Source organism: Oncorhynchus masou, unplaced genomic scaffold (assembly GCF_036934945.1).
Source record: "Oncorhynchus masou masou isolate Uvic2021 unplaced genomic scaffold, UVic_Omas_1.1 unplaced_scaffold_688, whole genome shotgun sequence".
Taxonomy (NCBI): domain Eukaryota; kingdom Metazoa; phylum Chordata; class Actinopteri; order Salmoniformes; family Salmonidae; genus Oncorhynchus; species Oncorhynchus masou.
Genome location: NW_027013332.1, coordinates 328758 through 341324, shown reverse-complemented (window position 1 = coordinate 341324; position 12567 = coordinate 328758). Strand labels below are relative to the sequence as shown.

Sequence of the window (12567 nt, the reverse complement as noted above, 5' to 3'; positions counted from 1 at the left end):
ATCCTCAGAATCTGTGATGTCTCTGTTATCTACAAAGCATAAACACATAGTTACTAGGTAAAACACCTGGTAAATAGGCTTAGTAACCAGCACTTCTTACAACTAGGTGATAATCAATGAACTTGGACACAAACTCACAGTAGACAGACAGGCCTATGATCCCAGCCAGTATGAGACGCAGCAGCCCCAGAAACACTGCAGCAACTAGAAAGGGTCTCTTCCCTGAGACGTTTACGTTGTTTGTGTGTGTGTGTGTGTGTGTGTGTGTGTGTGTGTGTGTGTGTGTTTGTGTGTGTGTGTGTGTGTGTGTGTGTGTGTGTGTGTGTGTGTGTGTGTGTGTGTGTGTGTGTGTGTGTGTGTGTGTGTGTGTGTGTGTGTGTGTGTGTGTGTGTGTGTAATCTGCCTGAGTCGCTGTGATTGTGTGTTATCACTAGAGTGTTTCAGTCTCCGTGACAGAGTTTTCTTAGTTCCTACCTGAGTGATGGGTCTTCACTCTGCTCGGTCGGGGTGTGTGTGTTACCTGAGTGCTTGTCTCCTGGTCCATTATTAGGAGCAGTGTCTGCTGACTGTTCTCTCTTGGTGCTGGTCTCACCGTCTCTCAGGGTGTCTGCACTGACATAGATATACACAATCCTCTCCTCCATCTCACCTCTGTCAAACTTGACCTTCTTGTTCCCATCTGGTTCAGCTTCGACGACCTTTGACATCTTTAACAATGCCTGGGTCTTTCTTTCTATGTAGGTCTACTATACATTAAGTCTCTGCTTCTAGAATTAATGTGGTGGTCTCCCAACATGGCCACCAGGAGGCGTCGTACGTCAACTGCAAACCCTCTATACGTTAACTCTGCTTCTTGTGATATCTCTGTCTCTGAGTCATCTGTGTGTCTCTGTCTGTGTGACTGCTGTTGGTGTTCAAATCAAATCAAATCAACGTTTATTTGTCAAGTGCGCCGAATACAACAGGTGAAGACCTTACTTACAGGCTCTAACCAATGGTGCAAAAAAAGGTGTGTGTGTGTTTGTGTAGGTAAGTAAAGAAATAAAACAACAGTAAAAATACATTTGAAAAAAAGAGTAGCAAGGCTATATACAGACCTGATAATAAGGCTTATTGAGGTAGTATGTACATGTAGGTATCATTGTGACTATGCATATATAATTCTAGGAAAGTATCAACAAATGACACGGGTAGTTGTGGCTATGCTAATACAAAGAATTGAACAAGTTGGCATGCTGTGTCTGTGCGTGTGAGAGATTGTTACAGTGATTATTGTTAAACCGTTTTCTGCAGAACATTATAAATCAATCCATGTCTCAACATGGTCGTCTTGTCCAGAGTATATCTCAACACAGTCCTCCTGCCCAGGGAATGGTACTTACTATTTGTGATGATGGACAGGACACTATCATGCCAGGAAGATATAGATCATAGAGGGGAAGTGGAGAACAAAGGCTAGCTGTTAACATAAACTCAGCAAAAAAAGAAGCATCTCACTGTCAACTGCATTTATTTTCAGCAAACTTAACATGTGTAAATATTTGTATGAACATAACAAGATTCAACAACTGAGACATAAGCTGAACAAGTTCCACATACATGTGACTAACAGAAATGGAATAATGTGTCCCTGAACAAAGGGGGGTCAAAATCAAAAGTAACAGTCAGTGTCTGGTGTGGCCACCAGCTGCATTAAGTACTGCAGTGCAACTCTTCCTCATTGACTGCACCATAATTGCCAGTTCTTGCTAAGAGATGTTATCCCACTCTTCCACCAAGACACCTGCAAGTTCCTGGACAATTCTGGGTGGAATGGTCCTAGCCCTCACCCTCCGATCCAACAGGTCCCAGACGGGCTCAATAGGATTGGAATACGGGCTCTTTGCTGGCCCTGGCAGAACACTGGCATTCCTGTCTTGCAGAAAATCACGCACAAAACGAGCGGTATGGCTGCTGGCATTGTCATGTTGGAGGGTCATGACAGGATGAGCCTGCAGGAAGGTTACCACATGAGGGAGGAGTATGTCTTCCCTGTAACACACAGCGTATAGATTGCCTGCAATGACAACAAGCTCAGTCCGATGATGCTGTGACACACCGCCCCAGGCCATGACGGACCCTTCACCCCCAAATCGTTCCCGCACAAGAGTACAGGCCTCGGTGTAACGCTCATTCCTTCGACGATAAACGCGAATCCGACCATCACCCCTGGTGAGACAAAACCGCGACTCGTCAGTGAAGAGCACTTTTTGCCAGTCCTGTCGGGTCCAGCAACGGTGGGTTTGTGCCCATAGGTGACGTTGTTGCCGGTGATGTCTGGTGAGGACCTGCCTTACAACAGGTCTGCAAGCCCTTAGTCCAGCCTCTCTCAGCCTATTGCGGACAGTCTGAGCACTGATGGAGGGATTGTGCATTCCTGGTGTAACTCGGGCAGTTGTTGTTGCCATCTTTTACCTGTCCCGCAGGTGTGATGTTCGGATGTACCAGTCCTGTGCAGGTGTTGTTACACGTGGTCTGCCACTGTGATGATGATCAGCTGTATGTCCTGTCTCCCTGTAGCGTTATCTTAGGTGTCTCACAATATGGACATTGCAATTTATTGTCCTGGTCACATCTGCAGTCTTCATGCCTCCTTGCAGCATGCCTGAGGCACGTTCACACAGATGAGCAGGGACCCTGGGCATCTTTCTTTACTCCCAAATATACATCAACATGTTCAGTAGGTCCAGGACTGTAATCATGGGTCATTATAATGTTCTTACAATATATTCAACACTACAAACTGCTCCAAGTGGATATTGAGGGTGGTTATGCTTAACCAGTGAGGATGAGGAGACAACATAAACCACCAGGGCTCTCCTCTCTCGCTATGAACCTAATTGGTTCAGGCGTTTTAAGTGACAGCTGGTTGAACCACTGAAAATATCAACTTCACTTCCCTCTTTTGGGACTCATTTAGGAGAACAACAGTCAAATATGAGCATTTGATATTGTTCTTATACGTAACTTGACCACAAAGACTGACTGTCAAAGATTATTAATTAACATCGTTACGGGAAGCTATAATGTCAGGAAAAAAGCAGGACATTTATTAATACAAACTAATACAAAATTTGTGTGCATGCGTTTGAGACAGAGATAGAGAGAGAGAAAGAGAGAGCGACAGAGACAGAGAGAGAATGAGGAAGCTGTGTGCACTGTGGTTTACAGAATGTGTTACAGCATGTTATCATGGTGATGTTAAAGCACTTTCTCACAAATCCAGGTCCGTTTATTGCCACATGACAAGTCATTCCATGACTTTCGAGGACTCTGGTCTTTGTGTATCTCAGCACAGTCCTCGTCCCCATTTGGACCTATATTATCAGGCTGTTTGGAATACCAGTACCTACAGGGTTAACAACAGTCAGATATCATGGTTAATACCAGTACCTACAGGGTTAACAACAGTCAGATATCATGGTTAATACCAGTACCTACAGGGTTAACAACAGTCAGATATCATGGTTAATACCAGTACCTACAGGGTTAACAACAGTCAGATATCATGGTTAATACCAGTACCTACAGGGTTGAAAACAGTCAGATATCATGGTTAATACCAGTACCTACAGGGTTAACAACAGTCAGATATCATGGTTAATACCAGTACCTACAGGGTGAACAACAGTCAGATATCATGGTTAATACCAGTACCCACAGGGTTAACAACAGTCAGATATCATGGTTAATACCAGTACCTACAGGGTTAACAACAGTCAGATATCATGGTTAATACCAGTACCTACAGGGTTAACAACAGTCAGATATCATGGTTAATACCAGTACCCACAGGGTTAACAACAGTCAGATATCATGGTTAATACCAGTATCTACAGGGTTAACAACAGTCAGATATCATGGTCAATACCAGTATCTACAGGGTTAACAACAGTCAGATATCATGGTTAATACCAGTATCTACAGGGTTAACAACAGTCAGATATCATGGTTAATACCAGTACCTACAGGGTTAACAACAGTCAGATATCATGGTTAATACCAGTACCTACAGGGTTAACAACAGTCAGATATCATGGTTAATACCAGTATCTACAGGGTTAACAACAGTCAGATATCATGGTTAATACCAGTACCTACAGGGTTAACAACAGTCAGATATCATGGTTAATACCAGTACCTACAGGGTTAAAAACGGTCAGATATCATGGTTAACACCAGTACCTACAGGGTTAAAAACGGTCAGATATCATGGTTAATACCAGTACCTTCAGGGTTAACGACAGTCAGATATCATGGTTAATACCAGTACCTACAGGGTTAACGACAGTCAGATATCATGGTTAATACCAGTACCCAAGGGGTTAACAACAGTCAGATATCATGGTTAATACCAGTACCTACAGGGTTAACAACAGTCAGATATCATGGTTAATACCAGTACCTACAGGGTTAAAAACAGTCAGATATCATGGTTAATACCAGTACCTTCAGGGTTAAAAACAGTCATATCATGGTTAATACCAGTACCTACAGGGTTAACAACAGTCAGATATCATGGTTAATACCAGTACCTACAGGGTTAAAACAGTCAGATATCATGGTTAATACCAGTACCTTCAGGGTTAACAACAGTCAGATATCATGGTTATTACCAGTACCAACAGGGTTAAAAACAGTCAGATATCACAGTTAGAACATCACCATCCTAAATAATATACAGAAATGTGTCATAGTTAATCGTCTTGACTGGTATCATCAGTGACAGTAACCAGTATAGAAAAAGGTTGAATGGAGCCTTATTGACAGATTAGTTATCATCTCTCACCTTGTGGTCAGTGGGGGTTCCATCCACCCATTTCCAGGTCCCCTCAATAACAGAATCGGTCAGACCAATCCAGACTCTCCTCTTGAGGTTGAAGACAAATTGTTGTTATTGAAAAAGATAAATATACTGTACATATAATTGTATGTTTGATCTCATCTAACCCCCACACACACCTGTTCCTTATCACTGTTTATGATCACCAGGTCTGCTCCTCTCTCCAGACAGTCCTCTCTGCTCTCCTTCCAGGTTTTAGTCTCAGTAGACAGGAAGTACCAAATGGATTCAAACTTCTGCCAGCCAGCAGGACAGTTTTGTTCTTGAAGATGAAAACATGAATTTCCTTCAACTTAAAACACTGGATATTTTATGAAAGAATGCAGACACACGATAAAGTGTGTGGGATTAATGACAATGTACTACTGTATGTTTACTCACTGAGATTGGTAAACCTCCCATTAAGAAAAACTCTCAGTCTGTAGCTGGTCTCTCTTTAGTCAGGTTGTTGTTACTGGACTGTAGCTGGTCTCTCTCTTTAGTCAGGTTGTTGTAACTGGTCTGTAGCTGGACTCTCTCTTTAGTCAGGTTGTTGTAGCTGGTCTGTAGCTGGACTCTCTCTTTAGTCAGGGTGTTGTAACTGGACTGTAGCTGGACTCTCTCTTTAGTCAGGGTATTGTAACTGGACTGTAGCTGGACTCTCTCTTTAGTCAGGGTGTTGTAACTGGACTGTAGCTGGACTCTCTCTTTAGTCAGGGTATTGTAACTGGACTGTAGCTGGACTCTCTTTTAGTCAGGGTATTGTAACTGGACTGTAGCTGGACTCTCTCTTTAGTCAGGGTATTGTAACTGGACTGTAGCTGGTCTCTCTCTTTAGTCAGGGTGTTGTAACTGGACTGTAGCTGGACTCTCTCTTTAGTCAGGGTATTGTAACTGGACTGTAGCTGGACTCTCTTTTAGTCAGGGTGTTGTAACTGGACTGTAGCTGGACTCTCTCTTTAGTCAGGGTGTTGTAACTGGACTGTAGCTGGACTCTCTCTTTAGTCAGGTTGTTGTAACTGGTCTGTAGCTGGTCTCTCTCTTTAGTCAGGCTGTTGTAACTGGACTGTAGCTGGACTCTCTCTTTAGTCAGGGTATTGTAACTGGACTGTAGCTGGTCTCTCTCTTTAGTCAGGTTGTTGTAACAGTCCTGTAGCTGTTCTCTCTCTGTTGAGTCGTGATGAAAAGCGACTCCATCTGTAAAAGGGAAAGTTAGTCAAACATGTAACTAAAACACCATTAATGAGAAAGTATAATTTAGTTGGCTACTTAAGTCTCAGTAAAAACATACTAAACTTACAGTAGACAGACAGGCCTATGATCCCAGCCAGTAGGAGAACACACAGCAGCCCCAGACACACTGCAGCAACTCCAGAGGGTCTCTTCCACCACTGAACATGTACTGAATCACAAATGATTAAAGATCTTTGGTCATGTTTCATCCAGGATTGAGACAAATAAAGGTAGAGTTCTACAGGGTTGTCACACCTATAATTTTGTGTGTGCTCATGTGTGTGTGTGTGTGTGTGTGTGTGTGTGTGTGTGTGTGTGTGTGTGTGTCTGTGTGGGTGTGTTCGTGCAATCTTACCAGATGCAACATCTCCATCTCTTGTACTGGGCTTGAAGGCTCTTATGTTGGCATGTAATTGGCCATCAATGTCTGTGTTCTTCATTGCATCAGGCTCATCGTCTTCAAATCCATCTGAGTTTTCAAAGACTCCCTCTGACATCTTAACACACTGGTGGTCCAATACAGTAACTCCTACTTATCGCAACTCTAATATACGTCTGTATCTATGTGTTCGTTCTGGAATGTCCTGCATCTGTGTGACTAATTGTAGTGATACATGTTTTAAACTGTCAAATCAACACCACACTGGTCAACACGTGACTTGCACCTGCTCATCAGTATTAAACATGTGTTTCAACTGAAGTGATAATATAATACATGATATGACTCCCACCAGCCTTAGTTTGATAATATAATACATGATATGACTCCCACCAGCCTTAGTTTGATAATATAATACATGATATGATTCCCACCAGCCTTAGTTTGATAATATAATACATGATATGACTCCCACCAGCCTTCGTGTGATAATATAATACATGATATGACTCCCACCAGCCTTAGTTTGATATTATAATACATGATATGACTCCCACCAGCCTTTGTTTGATAATATAATACATGATATGACTCCCACCAGCCTTAGTGTGATAATATAGTACATGATATGACTCCCACCAGCCTTAGTTTGATAATATAATACATGATATGACTCCCACCAGCCTTAGTTTGATAATATAATACATGATATGACTCCCACCAGCCTTAGTGTGATAAAATAATACATGATATGACTCCCACCAGCCTTCGTGTGATAATATACTACATGATATGGCTCCCACCAGCCTTAGTTTAATCATATAATACATGATATGACTCCCACCAGCCTTAGTGTGATAATATAATACATGATATGACTCCCACCAGCATTAGTTTGATAATATAATACACATGACTCCCACCAGCATTAGTTTGATAATATAATACACATGACTCCCACCAGCCTTAGTTTGATAATATAATACATGATATGACTCCCACAAGCCTTAGTTTGATAATATAATACATGATATGACTCCCACCAGTCTTAGTTTGATAATATAATACACATGACTCCCACCAGCATTAGTTTGTTAATATAATACATGATATGATTCCCACCATCCTTAGTTTGATAATATAATACACATGACTCCCACCAGCCTTAGTTTGATAATATAATACATGATATGACTCCCACCAGCCTTAGTTTGATAATATAATACATGATATGACTCCCACCAGTCTTAGTTTGATAATATAATACACATGACTCCCACCAGCATTAGTTTGATAATATAATACATGATATGACTCCCACCAGCCTTAGTTTGATAATATAATACATGATATGACTCCCACCAGCATTAGTATGATAATATAATACATGATATGACTCCCACCAGCATTAGTATGATAATATAATACATGATATGACTCCCACCAGCCTTAGTTTGATAATATAATACACATGACTCCCACCAAGAAATTAGTTTGATAATATAATACACATGACTCCCACCAGCATTAGTTTGATAATATAATACATGATATGACTCCCACCAGCCTTAGTTTGATAATATAATACATGATATGACTCCCACCAGCATTAGTTTGATAATATAATACACATGACTCCCACCAGCATTAGTTTGATAATATAATACATGATATGACTCCCACCAGCCTTAGTTTGATAATATAACACATGATATGACTCCCACCAGCCTTAGTTTGATAATATAATACATGATATGACTTCCACCAGTCTTAGTTTTATAATATAATACACATGACTCCCACCAGCCTTAGTTTGATAATATAATACACATGACTCCCACCAGCCTTAGTTTGATAATATAATACATGATATGACTCCCACCAGCCTTAGTTTTATAATATAATACACATGACTCCCACCAGCCTTAGTTTGATAATATAATACATGATATGACTCCCACCAGCCTTAGTTTTATAATATAATACACATGACTCCCACCAGCCTTAGTATGATAATATAATACACATGACTCCCACCAGCCTTAGTTTGATAATATAATACATGATATGACTCCCACCAGCCTTAGTTTTATAATATAATACACATGACTCCCACCAGCCTTAGTTTGATAATATAATACATGATATGACTCCCACTAGCCTTAGTGTGATAATATAATACATGATATGACTCCCACCAGTCTTAGTTTGATAATATAATACACATGACTCCCACCAGCCTTAGTTTGATAATATAATACATGATATGACTCCCACCAGTCTTAGTTTCTTAATATAATACACATGACTCCCACCAGCCTTAGTTTGATAATATAATACACATGACTCCCACCAGCATCCGTTTGATAATATAATACACATGACTCCCACCAGCCTTAGTTTGATAATATAATACACATGACTACAACCAGCCTTAGTTTGATAATATAATACACATGACTCCCACCAGCATTAGTATGATAATATAATACATGATGACTCCCACCAGCCTTAGTTTGATAATATAATACATGATATGGGGTCCTGTGTGGCTCAGTCGGTAGAGCATGGCGCTTGCAGCCAAGCGTTTCTATTCCCACTGGGGCCACCCATATGCAAAAGTATGGCCCCAATTGTAAGTCACAAAAGCGTCTGCTAAATGGGATATATATATATGACTCCCACCAGCCTTAGTTTGATAATACAATACACATGACTCCCACCAGCATTAGTTTGATAATATAATACACATGACTCCCACCAGCCTTAGTTTGATAATATAATAGACATGACTCCCACCAGCCTTAGTTTGATAATATAATACATGATATGACTCCCACCAGCCTTTGTTTGATAATATAATACACATGACTCCCACCAGCCTTAGTTTGATAATATAATACACATGACTCCCACCAGCCTTAGTTTGATAATATAATACATGTATTGACTCCCACCAGTCTTAGTTTGATAATATAATACATGATATGACTCCCACCAGCCTTAGTTTGATAATATAATACATGATATGACTCCCACCAGCCTTAGTTTGATAATATAATACATGATATGACTCCCACCAGCCTTAGTTTGATAATATAATACATGATATGACTTCCACCAGTCTTAGTTTGATAATATAATACAATTGACTCCCACCAGCCTTAGTTTGATAATATAATACATGATATGACTCCCACCAGCCTTAGTTTGATAATATAATACATGATACACTCTCTGTTCTCTAGTTTGAAGAGTTATTCAGAAGTGTGTGTATGTGTTGTGTCTTTGTGTGTGTGTGTGTTGTGTGTGTGGATGCTTGTGGATGCTTGTGTGCTCGTGTAAGTGCCTCAGATCTAACCTCTGTTGTTTTCAGGTCACTCTATTTTATTAATCCAATCACATCCAATCAGGAAGCTGGTACTCCTGCTGGGGCATTGTTTCTGTAAGGGATTACTTCCATTGACGGAGAGGCGGACCAAAGCGCAGCGTGGTTATTTTGAATCATGTTTTAATAAATCACTTCACATGAACAAACTAACAAAAACAAGAAACGTGAAAACCCAAAACAGTCCTATCTGATGCAAACACAGAGACAAGAATAATCACCCACCAACACACAGTGAAACCCAGGCGACTTAAGTATGATTCTCAATCAGAGACAACTAATGACACCTGCCTCTGATTGAGAACCATACTAGGCCGAAACATAGAAATACCCAAATCATAGAAAAATGAACATAGACTGCCCACCCCAACTCACGCCCAACTCACGCACTGACCATGTTCCTAATGAAAACTATTAATACAAGTATTTTACAGAGTAAAGTCCCACTGGGCAGAAACGTCAATACAATGTTAATTGCACATTGGTTCAGCGTAATTTTATTGAAATGAAATGGGGTTAAAGTTGATTTTGTGGGTCTTCTAAAAACCCCCACCATTGATTATGTTGTTACTAATTTGCTTTCGTGCCATTGTACTTTTGCTCACTGTATAGCTGAGTATTGAGGCCTCTGTCTGTGTCTAGCTCTCTGCCAAAACCCGCCGCCCAGCATCTGTGAGGAAAGGTGAGAAAAGGGACTGTGGGTGATAGGGAGACAGAGAGAGACAGTGTCTGTTTTTCTCTAAAACAAGGGCAGATTTGCATACTGCTGAGACAGGTTCTGAGAAACCTTGTGTTAAGAATAACTTTAGCTGCACATGCAGGTTTTGACATAGGAGATCGCACCATAAGGTCTGATCTCGGGTATAAAAGATGCCGTCTTTCTTTTGTTCGGGGCAGAACTCAGGAGAGACATCAGTTGCATGTCTGATGTTTGATCTTTGACTTCTGTCTACGGCTGTATTCTAATTAAAATATCTCTATTTTATATATGCACATTTTAAGTATTCCTTATCTGTTATGTAAATAACGGAGCCCAAAAAAGTGTAACCAACACAACCATTAACATAATAACTATGGGAAATAATAGAGAAAGGGGAGAGACTCTCTCTCTCTCTCTCTCTCTCTCTCTCTCTCCTTTCTCACCTCTCACCTCCCTCTCTCTGTCTCTCTCTCTCTCTCTCCTTTCTCACCTCTCACCTCCCTCTCTCTCTCTCAACTCTCTCTCTCTTCTCTATCACCTCCCTGCCTCCCTCCCTATCACCTCTTCCTCTCTGCTGTTTATGATCACCAGGATTGCTTCTCTCTTCAGACAGGTTTTCTTCTTAGTAGAGAGGAAGTACAAACTGTAGTCAAGGTTTCCCCATCCCTTTTGAAAATGCTGCTCAGTTGTAGAGCAAAGGTGTACACATCGAGAAACATAGCCAGTATCTTCATACTCATTGATATATAATATAACCCATTGATATATATTTACTGTTTATTTTACTTATAATTTATCACAGATTATATCTCACAAAAATCTTTGCCTGAATATGGCCTTTCTCTTGAGTCAGGATGTTGTAGCTGGTCTGTAACTGGTCCCTCTCTAGTCAGGTTGTTGTATCTGTTCTTTAACTGGTCTCTCTCTTTAGTCATGTTGTTGTATCTGGTCTGTAGCTGGTCTCTCTCTTCAGTCAGGTTGTTGTTTCTGGTCTGTAACTGGTCTCTCTCTTATGTCAGGTTGTTGTATTTGGTCTGTAACTGGTCTCTCTCTTCAGTCAGGTTGTTGTATCTGGTCTGTAGCTGGTCTCTTTCTGCAGTTGTGTTAGTATTATAAAGGGAAAAACTCTGGTTGTTCCTTTTATCCTCAGAATCTGTGATGTCTCTGTTATCTACAAAGCATAAACACATAGTTATTAGGTAAAACACCTGGTAAATAGGCTTAGTAACCAGCACTTCTTACAACTAGGTGATAATCAATGAACTTGGACACAAACTCACAGTAGACAGACAGGCCTATGATCCCAGCCAGTAGAAGACGCAGCAGCCCCAGAAATACTGCAGCAACTAGAAAGGGTCTCTTCCCTGAGACGTTTACGTTGTTTGTGTTTGTGTTTGTGTGTGTGTGTGTGTGTTACCTGAGTGCTTGTCTCCTGGTCCATTATTAGGAGCAGTGTCTGACTCTTGGTGCTGGTCTCACCGTCTCTCAGGGTGTCTGCACTGACGTAGATATCCACAATCCTCTCCTCCATCTCACCTCTGTCAAACTTGACCTTCTTGTTCCCATCTGGTTCAGCATAGATGATGTTTGACATCTTTAACAATGCCTGGGTCTTTCTTTCTATGTAGGTCTACTATACATTAAGTCTCTGCTTCTAGAATTAATGTGGTGGTCTTCCAACATGGCCACCAGGAGGCGTCATACGTCAACTGCAAGCCCTCTATACGTTAAGTCTCTGCTTCTTGTGATATCTCTGTCTCTGAGTCATCTGTGTGTCTCTGTCTGTGTGACTGCTGTCGGTGTTAACTCTAGGGAATTATCAACAAAATGACACGGGTAGTTGTGGCTATGCTAATACAAAAATAGAACAAGTTTGCATACTAGTGTGCGTACTTGTGTGTATACTTGTGTCCGTGCGTGTGTATGTGTCTGTGCATATGTATGTGTATGTGTGTGTGTGTGTGTGTGAGAGAGATTGTTACAGTGGTTATTGTTAAACCATTTTC

The 12567-nt window shown here is 40.8% G+C and overlaps 2 pseudogenes; both read right to left on the bottom strand.

The window, feature by feature from the left end:
* LOC135536962 (C-type lectin domain family 4 member M-like) overlaps positions 1-12155 on the bottom strand; it is a 38849-nt pseudogene extending 26694 nt beyond the window's left edge.
* LOC135536956 (C-type lectin domain family 4 member E-like) lies at positions 3241-6303 on the bottom strand (annotated as a pseudogene).
* Positions 12156-12567: the final 412 nt, after the last annotated feature.